The sequence below is a fragment of the Heterodontus francisci genome, chromosome 15 (genome assembly GCF_036365525.1).
Source record: "Heterodontus francisci isolate sHetFra1 chromosome 15, sHetFra1.hap1, whole genome shotgun sequence".
Taxonomy (NCBI): domain Eukaryota; kingdom Metazoa; phylum Chordata; class Chondrichthyes; order Heterodontiformes; family Heterodontidae; genus Heterodontus; species Heterodontus francisci.
In genome coordinates, this window is record NC_090385.1 from 14,468,858 (window position 1) to 14,483,346 (window position 14,489).

Consider the following 14,489-nt stretch of genomic DNA (forward strand, 5'->3'; position numbering starts at 1 on the left):
TCTACCTTGCAGAAGCTCAACGCCAACTCACAGACACCTCTTCCTACCTCCCTCTGGACCATGACCCCACCACCGAACATCAAGCCACCGTCCAAAGGACTGTCACTGACCTCATCTCCTCTGGAGATCTTCCCTCTACAGCTTCCAACCTCATAGTCCCGCAACCCCGGACAGCCCGCTTCTACCTCCTTCCCAAAATCCACAAACGGGACTGTCCTGGCAGACCCATTGTGTCAGCCTGCTCCTGCCCAACTGAACTTATTTCTTCCTATCTAGACTCTATCTTTTCTCCGCTGGTCCAGTCTCTTCCCACCTACATCCGTGACTCTTCTGACGCCCTACGTCATTTTGACAATTTCCAGTTTCCTGGTCCCAACCGCCTCCTCTTCACTATGGACGTCCAATCGCTCTACACCTCCATCCCCCACCAGGATGGTTTGAGGGCTCTCCGCTTCTTCCTGGAACAGAGGCCCAACCAGTCCCCATCCACCAACACCCTCCTCCGCCTGGCTGAACTTGTTCTCACATTGAACAACTTCTCCTTCAACTCCATGCATTTCCTTCAAGTAAAAGGTGTCGCTATGGGTACCCGCATGGGTCCTAGTTATGCCTGTCTTTTTGTGGGATATGTCGAGCATTCTTTGTTCCAGTCCTACTCAGGCCCCCTCCCCCAACTCTTTTTCCGGTACATTGATGACTGTATCGGTGCCGTTTCCTGCTCCCGCCCCGAACTAGAAAACTTTATCAACTTTGCTTCCAATTTCCACCCTTCTCTCACCTTTACATGGTCCATCTCTGACACTTCCCTTCCCTTCCTCGACTTCTCTGTCTCCATCTCTGGGGATAGGTTGTCTACCAATATCCATTATAAGCCCACTGACTCCCACAGCTACCTCGACTACACTTCTTCACACCCTACCTCCTGTAAGGACTCCATTCCATTCTCCCAGTTTCTCCGTCTCCGACGCATCTGCTCTGATGATGCTACCTTCCATGACGGTGCTTCTGATATGACCTCCTTTTTCCTCAACCGAGGATTTCCCCCCACTGTGGTTGACAGGGCCCTCAACCGTGTCCGACCCATTCCCCGCACCTCTACCCTCACCCCTTCCCCTCCCTCCCAGAACCGTGACAGGGTTCCCCTTGTCCTCACTTTTCATCCCACCAGCCTCCATATCCAAAGGATCATCCTCCGCCATTTTCGCCACCTCCAGCGTGATGCCACTACCAGTCGCATCTTCCCCTCCCTTCCCCTGTCAGCATTCCGAAGGGATCGTTCCCTCCACGACACCCTGGTCCACTCCTCCATTACCCCCACCACCTCGTCCCCATCCCAGGGCACCTTCCCTTGCAATCGCAGGAGGTGTAATACCTGTCCCTTTACCTCCTCTCTCCTCACTATCCCAGGCCCCAAACACTCCTTTCAGGTGAAGCAGCGATTTACTTGTACTTCTTTCAATGTAGTATACTGTATTCGCTGCTCACAGTGTGGTCTCCTCTACATTGGGGAGACCAAGCGCAGACTGGGTGACCGCTTTGCGGAACATCTCCGCTCAGTCCGCAAGCAGGACCCTGAGCTTCCGGTTGCTTGCCATTTCAACACTCCCCCCTGCTCTCATGCTCACATCTCTGTCCTGGGATTGCTGCAGTGTTCCAGTGAACATCAACGCAAGCTCGAGGAACAGCATCTCATCTACCGATTAGGCACACTACAGCCTGCCGGTCTGAACATTGAGTTCAATAATTTCAGAGCATGACAGCCCCCCACTTTACTTTCATTTTTAGTCATTTTTAGTTATTTTTTCTTCCTTTTTTTTTTTTGGCATTCCTTTTTACATTTTTTACAATCTTTTTTTGTATTTATTTCAGTTCATCTTAGTTTGTTCAGTTTGCTCACCCACTGTTTTTTTCAGGTTGTTTTTCTTCAGGTTTGCACTTGCTGATGTTCAATATTCAGTATATTCACACCTAATCTGTACTAATGCTTTGTCTTTCAACACACCATTAACATATTGTTTGCCTTTGCTCCGTGACCTTTTGGTCAGCTATGTGGCCTGGTCCAATCTGCACCTTCTCCTTTGTTATTTCTTGCCCAACCCCCACCTCACTTGTTTATAATCTGTGACTTTTCTAATATTTGTCAGTTCCGAAGAAGGGTCACTGATCCGAAACGTTAACTCTGCTTCTCTTTCCACAGATGCTGCCAGACCTGCTGAGTGAATCCAGCATTTCTTGTTTTTGTTTCAGATTTCCAGCATCCGCAGTATTTTGCTTTTATTTTAGTGTGTAATTTGACAGCAGTTGATGGCTATAGTTGTTCTTGTGAGATCTCTGCTTCAGTCCCAGAATCAAGCTTTCATAAATGCATTAAAAATGTGCCTCAGTGAATTGTCATCCAATCTTAGACTTATTTCAATGGATTAAACTTAATGGTGAACATGGGGATTGATCAACTTTAATTAAGGATGACTGGCACAGCTGAATTCAAATGAAAATTTCTTCAAAGTGGTTAGAAAGTCTTCTGATTAAAGAAATCAACATTTTGAATCAAATAGTTTCACAAATATGGAAAAATGTTGCTTCATTGGCATATACACCATGTGATTTCGAAGATGTGCCAAAGATGCCTATCCTATGTCATACTTTTATTTTGCAATTCTCTGAGGGGCACTCAAGGCATCTAGGAAGCTCCTGTTTCTCATCTACATGCTTCCCCCTTGGTGACATTTCTGAAAGCACAGCGTTAGTTTTCATAGACGACACCCAGCTATACCTCACCACCACCTCTCTTGATTGCTCCACTGTTGCTAATTTTTATCAGACTGATTATCCAACATCCAGTACTGGATGAGCAGAAAACTCCTCCAATTAAATATTGGGAGGATTGAAGTCATTGCCTTCAGTTCCTGCCACAAAGTCTACTCCCTTGCCACTGACTCCATCCCTCTCCCTGATAGCTGTCTAATTGGCTGTGAAGTGCTGCAGGATGTCCTCAAGTTTTGAAAGGGCTTTTTTTTTCAGTGCAAGGTCTTTCTTTTCAACAACAACTGCAACTTGCATTTATATAGCACCTTTATGTAGCAGAAGCTTATAAAAAAAACTCCTATCGTAAAGATACTGCTGACTATAAGGGAACTAAGCTCAAAGTGAATGATTCATGTGAATGTGTGTGTCAAGTAGAAACTGAAATCCATTGTAAACTATTTGCATAAGTTACTGATTGGATAGTTAAAAGCAGGAAACACATGGGGCAGGATTTTGCGTTTTGGCTTGGGACCTCGAAGTTGGGGTCAAATGGGGGTCCTGATCCCTACACTATGCGGTGGTGGTGATGATTTTGCCCTTAGTGGCCAGAGGGCACATTTGCTGTCCAATTAAGGATGGCTGGTGGGCTCTCCAAGTTGGAGAGCCAGTAGGAGGCCCTCCAGCATGAAAGGAGCAGCAGCCTGCCATTGCAGGTAAGGGAGAGAGAGGGCGCCTCCATTTTGAGGTGCCTTCTCAGCAACTTTAAAAGATTAGTAATAAAAAGAGTGACCACAGCTGCCAGGCCACCATTGTGGAGAGGGAACCTATGGCTGCAGCTCTGGCCAGGCAGGCAGTGGGTGGGTGTCAAAGGTATTCTTCCCCCACCCACCCCAGTCTGCTGCCGGGAGGCCGCCTCCAGGTAATTGCCCTATTACCGTCACCGTGGAGAGCCCGCAGGCTGACTGGACCAGTCGGCCTCTGATTATTGGCCTTTAAATTATCTTAACTAGCTACCCGCTGCCTGTGCTTCTGTTCTTGCTCCCATATCGGGATGAAAATGCTCCTCATGGTGTGTGCTGGTATGCATTTTCCCCCAAATCTCATTGCCTGTTAACATTTAGCTTCACCATTATAACATATGACAGACAATGAAAAAAAACTTTTTTTTTAAGAGCTACTGTCAGATAAATTTGGTTATTTTCTGGTCAATGCAAACAAACTGACCAGTACAAACTATCAAACTTCTGGCTGGAAATCAGCCAGTATTTGTGACTGCTATAATTTTTCAATGTTTAAACTCATTGATCTTAAATAGAAGCATCTGCTTGTAGCACTTTAAAGATATGAAACATGCATGTACTAGAGGAACTGCTAGGAGCTTTACCTAAAGGCTTAGTGAGTACATCCATTGAGACACTGCTAGACACACAAAGAAGGTCCTAGCTTTAATCTCCAAACTGAACTCCTTTAGTTGATCTCAGCTGGAGTATTACAAATAGCCTCAGCATTATTGGATTTGAAATGTGGAATTCATCCAAGGTTCCCACTCTTGGTCTCTTTCCAGTATCACATTTTGGAAGTGTATCTATATGGGCATTAGATGAGAGCAGGATTGCAGGATTGTGCTTGAGTACGATGTCACTCACTGTAAAACAGAAAACATCAATAATGATCGCTTGGCTGATGTACTGGGGGGTTCCCCAGAATTATAACATTAAAGCTTTAAGGAAAGGAGTGAGAGATTTTTTTTGCAGAAAGACTTGTTACATTGTGTGTAGTATAATTGAATAGCCAGTCTATATTGTTAATAACGTTTGAGTGTTCTCTGACTTTTCAGTATTTCTTTGCTTCCAATATTGTAATGCCCACTTAATGGAAAAAAGACTAGAGTTTGTTTTATGGCAGGCTGCTTTATTTTTGACATCAATGAGCACTGATCAAATGCACACAATAACCTTTTATGCCCAAAGTACTTTGAAAGCTGCTGGTTAAGGTCATGTTAATACTTTTTATAGTATCGTTAGTCCACACATTTACATATTTTATGGAAATCTAAAGGTTATGCATAATGTAGAAGTGTATTTGGCTTGCACAATATAAGCAGTGCATTTTTTCATCAATTTTTAAAAATCTTTTGTTAAAAATTCCTGCAAGAAAAAAAGCAAATGTGTGCACTTTTGAGTTGTTAAAGTTGTGACCAGTTTTGAAAAATCTTTGAATCATATTAATGTGGAGTTTTGCAAAAACAAAGTTATTCCAGTTTTATTTTCCAAATCAGCATTGTGGTTCAAATACAAAGCACTGGTTGCTGTATTAGAAGTTGACAAAGCAATGGACATTTGCAGAGAAATTTATTTGCTGCCTTCATAACTTAATCTCTAATCTTATTTTACTGCACTGCTATAGGGAACTTCATAGAATGCAATGACATTATTTACTAGATGTGTGCTGAAAAAAATCTGCAGATTAATAATGAGGTTGAAATTATAGAGTAATTGTAACTTGCATTGAGATGGACTGTTCTGCAGTAGTTTCAAACTTCAGCCTGAATTCCCTTTTAGTAAAATGCCCTGGCATTATTCTTGCGAGATGGGTTGAAAACGGATTATCCACTTCACAAATTATATACAATGAGGAGGCCATTCACCCATCTCAATTCATCCTTTCAGAAAAATCTTAGTTTTGTCCATCGTGGCATCCAATTTCTGAAGCAATCCTGGGATTTTGCTTGAATTGTCCTGCCTAGATGTTGGTTCCATGTGTTGACATCAAGTCACTGAGTGGTCTGAAATTACTTTTTTCTATTGATAGTTGAAACTGTGTCGCTTTCCTTTAATGTTTGCAGCTGTTTTCTAAATCTATCTTTTCCGTATCATTTTCTATTCTGAATGCCTCCATAAGATCACCTCATAGTTGCCTTCGTTCCAGACTGAAAAGTCTCAAATTCTCAAGACATCCCTCATAAATCAGGGGTAGGTGGAAATGCGGAGTAATCAGTTCAGCCATGAACGTATTGAATGGCGGAGCAGGTTCAAAGGGCCGAGTGGCCTACTCCTGCTCCTAACTTGTATGTTCATATGTCCTCTTGATCCATTTTGTAGCTCATCTCTGAACTCCCCTCTGATTTAAATGGCTCCCTATTACCAGGGGTACCAGAACAGGATGCAGTATTCAAAGTTGTAGCCTGATCACAGTGCTATAAAGGTTGAGCATGACTTCCTCAGATATGTACTCCTCTGTTTTAGTTGTTTCGTTGAACATTCTGTTTGCTTTGTTTGAATGGACAAAAGACCTCCCCATCTGTGTATGTCTTGTGAAGTGAATAATCCAGTTTGGACTCAATTAACAAGAATTAAACCATAGCATTTTACTAAAAGGGAATGCAAACATTCCTGGCTGGCCTCCCACTTTCTACCCTCAGTAAACTTGAGGTCTTTGAAAACTCCACTGCCCACGTCCTAGCTCGCACGAAGCGCTGTTCACTCATTACCCCATGCCCATTAACCTACATTGGCTCCTGGTTAAGCAATATCTCAATTTTAAAATTCTCAACCTTGTTTTCAAATCTCTTCTTGGTCTCACCCCTCCTTATCTCTGTCATCTCCTCCAGCCCTACAAGTCTCCGTGATATCCGTACCACTCTAATTCTGGCCTCTTGAGCACCCCTGATTTTAATTGCTCCACCATTGGTGCCTTGAGTTGCTTGGGCCCTGAACTCTGGAATTCCCTTCCTATCCCTCTCTGCCCCACTATCTCGCTTTCTTCCTTTAAGACACTCCTTAAAACCAACGTCTCTGACCAAACCTTTGGTCATCTGTCCTAATACCTCCTCATGTGGTTCGGTGTCATTTTGTTCTGTCATGCCCTTGTGAAGTGCCTTGGAACATTTTATTACATTAAAGGTACTATATGAATTATAAGCTGTTGTTTGCTGCTGTGCAGTGATTGGACATATTGAACTCAAACCTTTAGCTTTCACTCAACTTCATTCTTGGCTATTTCATCATCATTCGTAGAGTATACTTCAAATAGATGTATATGAGTAATTTTAGAAGGTAGCTCAAATCTGAGTTCCTACCTGCTGGATATAAGCTTAATAACTTTAGGGAGTCATGTCAAAGCAAAACCATGTTGAAATAATTGTGTTTCATGGTTATCTATAAGGTTAAAGGTTCCTATAATGTACATAGGGGTAAATTGTCATCCTACAGATCTGTGAGTTAGAGTTATTCATGTCTATTCATCCATAATTCCATTTGATGGATACCAAATTAGGTATCAAACTGCTTATCTGTGTTTACAATATAATCGTTCATTTCAGAAGTTAGTGACTTCTCAACAAGTATACATAATTCTATAAATTGTTGATTCATGAATATCTTGTGCACATTCTCTGTGCATGGGGAAAATTGCTCTTTAAAAGCCTGGTAAAAGAGGTATTTTCTATGTTATATTTACAGCATAAGGTTGAAATGTTGCATTATTGGAGACTCTTTCAAAGAGCCGAAACAAGCATGATGGACTGAATGGCCCGCTTTGGGGCTGTATGATTCTATGGCCTGAATTTTACGGTGGATGAATGGGAGCCGGACTCAAACGTGAAAGTTGGTGGCGAACCCGCTTCCGCCTAGCCTGGTGATCCATCCCGTATTTTACGGATCCCCAGGCTTTAAGTGTCCCGAGGTGGGACTTCCACCCACTTGAGGGAGGAGGTCCCGCCTCTGTGAGCTGACGTCCAATCAGCGGGCCAGCAGCTCTTAGTTCCAGCAGCACCACCGGGAGCGGTGGCCACAGCTGGGACTGCAGCCAACCCGACACCATGGATCAAGGAGGGAAGGTAAGTAGGGGCATTCCTCACCAGAGGGATCGGTCCTTCCCTGGTGAGGTTGGAGTGGTCCTTTAGGGGGACGGGAGTGTCTTGGGTCCCGGGGATGGGTTGGGAGGCAGGGGTGGCCTCAATCGGGCACCCTGTGCCCGACTGCCATGCCCCCACCCCACCCCCTCCTCCCGGGGCGCGGAAAGGCCGGCAGCTATCACCAGGCAGCCTTTCACGTCCCCAGCACACCCACGTCACAGATAAAATACCTGTGGAGGCGGGCGAGGGCCCTTAAGTGGCCATTTAAGTGTCTTGATTGGCCTAGAGCGGGCAGGCCATTTCCCCCCCCCCCAACCACCCCCCATGCCTGACCACCATAAACTTGTCCAGAGGTGGAATCGGGGCGGGTAGGCCTCCTGCTCAACTTTACGCCGTCCCCATCTAACCCATTGGGGTGGCATAAAATTCCGTCCCATGTATTTTTAGATATTGTTAGGTTGTAAAATAAACCATACATGTGCGTCATCAATATTTTCACATGATTTATGGAATAACATTTGACAATGTATTACAATGTCATGATATGATTTGGAAATGATGGTGTAGTTTGAAAGACCATCATAACCAATGTACCTTCTAATTTATTTTTGAGTCCGTGGGTGATTTGTACACGTGCAGCCGTACAGCTTAAAGAGAACATTGATTATAACATAGAAACCGCTGCAACACAACAACAACTTGCATTTATATAACACTTTTAACATCACAAAATGCACCAAGGCACTTCAGAAGAGCATTATCAGTCAAAAGTTGGCACCGAGCCATCCAAGGAGACATTAGAACAGGTAATCAAAAAGGTAGGTTTTAAGGAGCTTCTAAAGGAGGTGAGACAGGTAGAATGGTTTAGGAAGGGAATTCCAGAGCTTTGTGCCTAGGCAACTGAAGCTACAGCCATCAGAGGTGGAGTGATTAAAATCCCCTTAAAATATACTCCAGACTATTACTTTATGTCTTTATGTACCTTATACTATAGACACATTCTTGTTTCAATTTGGAATTAGTTTATGTCTGTTGTGGCCTTTCAAACTACACCATTACTTCAATCCAACTGTGGCAATAGCAGGAAAAATGAAAAACATATTACCTGCTAGGTGTGCGGTGTTGGTTACCATATTCTACATACAAGTAGAAAACTACAATGTATTGCTACGTGATTATCTGCACAATTGGTTGGCAAATCTTTGTGCTCTCACAATCCAGAGTGGGCTAATTTTAGGAACTGCTTATTCCGAAGTCTGCCAATGCATGCAGGACGAGAACACTGCTGTTAAACTCAGGTTAGCTCTTATTGGTGCCTGTGACCATTTAATATGATCTGTAGCACAGACTGACTTCCTTATCACTCCCATGATGGTTGAGGTAACAAAATTCTGTACTTCGTAGATTTATGTCAACCAGTTTTTTTTTTTGGCTGCTGCAGGGTATAAATGATGAATGCAGTTTGAAAACACAGTGCCTTTCAGAACCAAAAGGGTTCATGCACTGTGCACTTCACAGAGACTTTTTAGTAAATGTGAGCATCTTCACTATTTCTGGTATCAAGGTCATTGTACTTCAGTAACAATTAACACAAATTTTATTGCTTTTACTTCTCTAATTAATATTTCATAACATTGAATTATTCACTTCCATTTGGCCAACAGCATGGAAAAAAACTTTAAATTGTGTGACCTGAATCAGGGAACAATGCTGTAAAATACATTGCAATGTGCAATTCAATGTGAAGTCAGCAGTAAACCAGAAAGAACAGATGCTTATGGTGAATGTCACATTTTAGAGAAGTCCTAAGGGTCCGTAATAATTGGTACACTATAACTGTTATGTTTCCCTGTGGGAAATTTGTATTGTTGGGTTCTGTTTACCTCTTTAAATATCTATAGAATGTCTTTTACCTTCCTTCATCCTAATTTATCCTTGTGAACTTCGAAATTTTGCACTGTGACTTAGCAGTTTTAATCGACTGCACTACTTTTGTAAATACCCCAATTGTAGCTAAACTTTAAGGCTTGTTTGTATGAAGAGAGCAAAGGGACAGGAGACAGCTTTATTTTTCCAACTAATAGTGTGCTCAGTGCTTCTTTTCTATGAAGTGTGTGGACAGACTTGATTTCCATTGAAAATAATGGCAATTTATTAAGCGGTAGGACTGATCTCCAACCTTATGAGATTGTGGGTGTGTGTGTAGCAAGATTTAAGTAGATAGAACTAAAAATGGAAGGGATGCAAGAAGAAAGTGCATAAAGCTGAGAAAACTACCCAAGACAAAAACATGAATTATCGAATGGATTTTCTTTGATGATGTGATTGGAGATTGCACATTCAAACTCATGAGTAAAGAATAGGAATCAATGATTACGTTGGGGGATTTAAATTCTTTGATGTTGTGAAACACATATAAGTAGATTGCTCAGCAGAGTGAATAAATTACTTGAAGTAACAGTACAGCTTTAACTCTTCTAGCCTTGGAAGGTATCTCTGTGATTGTCATCTTTGAAACCTTCGGAAGTAGATATCTTGCTTGAATAGTTTTGTGATGTTACAGTGTCAAATTATAGTTATGGACCAGCTTAAAGATTTGAATTGGTGACTGAACAACGATAGTTACAGTCTAAACAATTCTCCATGTTGGAGCATAATGCAGGTGCTGTAAATACCAGGGTTATTTTAAGTATAGGCCTTTATTGCAGTGCTACTTCATCCCTAAATAAAGTACTAATTCTCAAAGCGACTGTAACATTGTGAGTCACTTGGTCAATCAAGGATGCCAGGAGTTTTCCCTAACTTACTGACCATTTATAAAGCCATGTTGTGTTTTCAATTGGAACAGCTTGAGCTGATCATTGAATTATGCTTTCCAGTTACCTCTGTGGAGAATTGAAAGTCACTTTGCAGTACTGTGGAGCATGCTGTGGTGTTACAATGGTCTCCACTGAACTGAAATGAATTATTGATGCTTAAGCTTGCATCAAAATGAAAGCATGAAACAAAAATATCATTCAATGTGCCCAGGTCCACTCTTTGGCAAGCTGTCTATAACTTGAGTTCTATAACAGATAGTCCCAATCACCCTGCAATATCTTTACATTCCTCAGTATATTTAATTATTGGTGTTTTTATCCCTGCAACTTATCATTATTTTTATAGCCAGATATTTCTAATTTTTTGGAGGAGTTGCCAATATTTCATTAATTAATTATGCTGAAGCCTATATACAATATATATATTTCCACTTAGGAGGCATGGGGGAAAAGCTAATTGAGGCGTGTAAATTAAATTCTCAAATCCTGTCCTCTTATAACCATAATTGAAGTTAAATAATCTTTTTAGAGCCATATAATCCCTGCTTTATAAGCCCTCCATCATGCCTCTTGATGATCTTCAATTCTCCAATGAGAATAACTTCAGAAACCTCAATTATGTCAACCTATTCTCATTGCTTAATTAATGTTTGGATGTAACTATCTGCCTAAAAATACTTGAATTAAATATTCTTCAAATTGAACAACTGTGTACGACTGAGACCAGAGTGCAGCTTGAGTGGTGGACCAAAAAACCTTCAAGTGTTTCAAGAGTGAACTAGACAGGGAGGAATTTTAATTCTCCCCATTGGGCGGGCGCGGAGCGGGATCAGCAGCTAAAATAGAGCAACTCCATTCCTACCTAATTTCCATTTTAAGGATGCTGGTTTTGACAGGTTAGGCCTTCACTGAATTTAGCCAGGCGCTTTGTGAAAATGCCAATCGAGTCCCTATGACATTGTGAACTGGGAACTTGCTGAGACTTTGTAGTCAGGACTGCAAGCATGAGACCCTACAGGTAGGTGTTACAGCTTTCCTTTGTGGGGCCAGAAGGGGAAGAGTATCTCCGCAGACACTGCCCCCTCCCCTGCAAGGGCCTCCCGATACCTCCTTTCGTCCACTTACTAGGAAACTAGTGGGTGTCCAAGGGACACCCAATCTTGACCTGCCGGCATCTGCTTTGCCTGTTCTTCATGACTGTTCTGGCCAAAGGTGCATTCAAATGAAGCACTGGTGTGATGAAAACTATACCTACCAAAAATGAGGCATATTAATTTCATCATATGGAACATTAATTTTTAAACTCTTATTGGACTGAAAAGATGACTTGTTTAAAGACATCACAGCAGTGGCTGAAAACATACTGCTCATTTGCATTTTGGGAGGCAGTTGCCTGGAGAAGACAATGGAACTGCTCCCTGATTCAATTAACCAGATGGATTCTGATCACAAGACATTGACTGTGTGAAAGCCAGCATTCCAGCCCCCTACTGAGGATTTCTACTAAGATTTAAAAAATCCACAAAACTTCCGGGCAGGTTGTTTTAAAAAAAAAAGCTAGTCACATGACTGGCCTGCTGGCCCAGGTTTGGTTTGAATTGTGTTCATAGCACAGTTTGGGTCAGACTGCAGCTGAACTTGAAGGAAGACAGCATCTCTCTCTCTCTCTCTCTCCCTCTCTCTCTCTCTGTCTCTCTCTCTCTCTCTCTCTTTCTCTTTTTCTCTTTCTCTTTCTCTTTCTCTTTCTCTTTCTCTTTCTCTCTCTCTTTCTCTCTCTCTCTCTTTCTCTCTCTCTTTCTCTCTTTCTCTCTCTCTTTCTCTCTCTCTCTCTCTCTCTCTCTCTCTCTCTCTCTCTCTCTCTCTCTCTCTCAAAGCAGAGATTGCAACTGGATTTCAAGAAGATGGAGACCATCGAAATAATTTGAAAGTGTATACTGGGCCCCGACAAGATGACAAGATGTAACCGCAACCAAAGACTTCACATTGAACTCAAAAGACAGTAAATGAACTCAAGCTATTGTTTCAAACATTTCCCCTTTATTCTTTCTCCTTTTCTGTCTCTATCTGCATGTGTGTTTAGTTTAGTTTAGAGATACAGCACTGAAACAGGCCCTTCGGCCCACCGAGTCTGTGCCGACCATCAACCGCCCATTTATACTAATCCTACACTAATCCCATATTCCTACCACATCCCCACCTGTTCCTATATTTCCCTACCACCTACCTATACTAGGGGCAATTTATAATGGCCAATTTACCTACCAACCTGCAAGTCTTTTGGCTTGTGGGAGGAAACCGGAGCACCCGGAGAAAACCCACGCAGACACAGGGAGAACTTGCAAACTCCACACAGGCAGTACCCAGAATTGAACCGTGTTTTATTGCGTATGCCGCTAGCATGGTCGTGTCAAGTATTTTTAGTAGTTAATAGAGTTTTAAGGTTAATAAACTTACACCTTTCTTGTTTAAATATGAGAAAACCTGTTTGGTTGATTTCTTTACTATTACAGTTGGAGAGTAGTGAACAAGGATTCACTGAGGGGAAGCTAAAAACAAGGTGTTTTAGAAATTAAACCCTATTACGGTCAAGGCAGGAAAAGGCTGAGAGGGAACCCCTAGACCCCTTTCTTACCTGGTCCTAACAACTGGTGTTAAAATATCCCAGACCTGAAATTTAGACCAGTGAATGCATTTGCACAAGGCTCAAAACACCTTTTTTGTAAGCTGCCACTGTTCAGGCAATGTGACATAATTTTGTAAATCTACCTCCCCTTTGCCATTTGACCTGAAGCTGCGAGAGAAAATTTAGAGTACTCAACACTCAGGAAAGATTGAACAAGCTAGGACTCTTTTCTCTAGAAAAGACTGAGAGGTGACCTGATCGAGGTTTTTTAAATTATGAAAGGGTTTTGGGGGGGACCAGAACGAGGGGACATAACTATATAATAATCATTAATAAATCCATTAAAAAATTCAAGAGAAAGTTCTTTACCTCGTAAGTGGTTAGAATGTGGAACTCACTACCACAAGGTGTAGTTGAGGAGAATAGCATACATGCCTTTAAGGGGTAGCTAGATAAGTAATTGAGAGAGAAAAGAAAAGAAGGATATGCAGATCGGATAAGCAGTAAATAGAATGGAGAAAGGCTCGTGTGGGTCATAAACATCTGCATGTACTGGTTGGGCCGAATGGCCTTTTTCTGTGCTGTAAATTCTATGCAAATCTAGATACAAATTAATGCTAGAAACATAGGAACAGGAGTAGGCCATTTAGCTCTTCGAGTCTTTTCTGCCATTCAATGAGATCACGGCAGATCTGCGACCTAACTCCATGCACCCGCCTTTGCCCCATATCCCTTAATATCTTTGGTTAACAAAAATCTATCAATTCCAGTTTTAAAAGTAACAATTGATCTAGCATTGAATTGTTGTTTGCAGAAGAGAGTTCTAAACTTCTACCATCCTTTGTGTGTAGAAGTGTTAATTTTACTCCTGTAAAGTCTGGCTCTAATTTTTAGTCTATGCTTCCAGACCTAGACTCCCCAACCAGTGGAAATAGTTTCTCTCTCTCTCTACCCTATCTGTTCCTCTTAATATCTTGGAAACGCTCATCACATTACCCCTTAACATCTTGAAACTTTGATCAAATCACTTCTTATCCTCCCTAAATGTCAAGGAATACAATTGTAGTTTGTGTAATTTCTCCTCGTAAAGTAACGTCCGGAGTGAGCAGCAGATAAAGTCAAGTCTGCTAAAGAAGAGAAGACCACAACCCAGCTTCATTTTCCGATATCTCTGAAGGACCCTGAGAAGTCCACTGTGTCAATTCATCTCGTTTCCTGTATTTGAAGAAAGCCTGCTAAATTACTTTTCAATGCCACCTAAAAAGAACTGTTCTGGAAGATCCTAGTGACCTGTCTATATGTACTCTGAAGTTAGACTGTATGCCAGTTTTGGAACAACATATCTCATATGCTGTTTTCTTCAAAAATGAGCAAATAATCAACCCAAGTGCTTTTTGTCTGTAACAGAGCTCTGATCCAAAAAAACCTTTTTTTTGATTAACTAGTG

The 14,489-nt window shown here is 41.9% G+C and overlaps 1 protein-coding gene across 2 annotated transcripts in view; it reads left to right on the top strand.

The window, feature by feature from the left end:
* Positions 1-14,489, top strand: part of il1rapl2 (interleukin 1 receptor accessory protein-like 2) — a 1,024,957-nt gene that overhangs the window by 279,215 nt on the left and 731,253 nt on the right. The window lies entirely within an intron of this gene.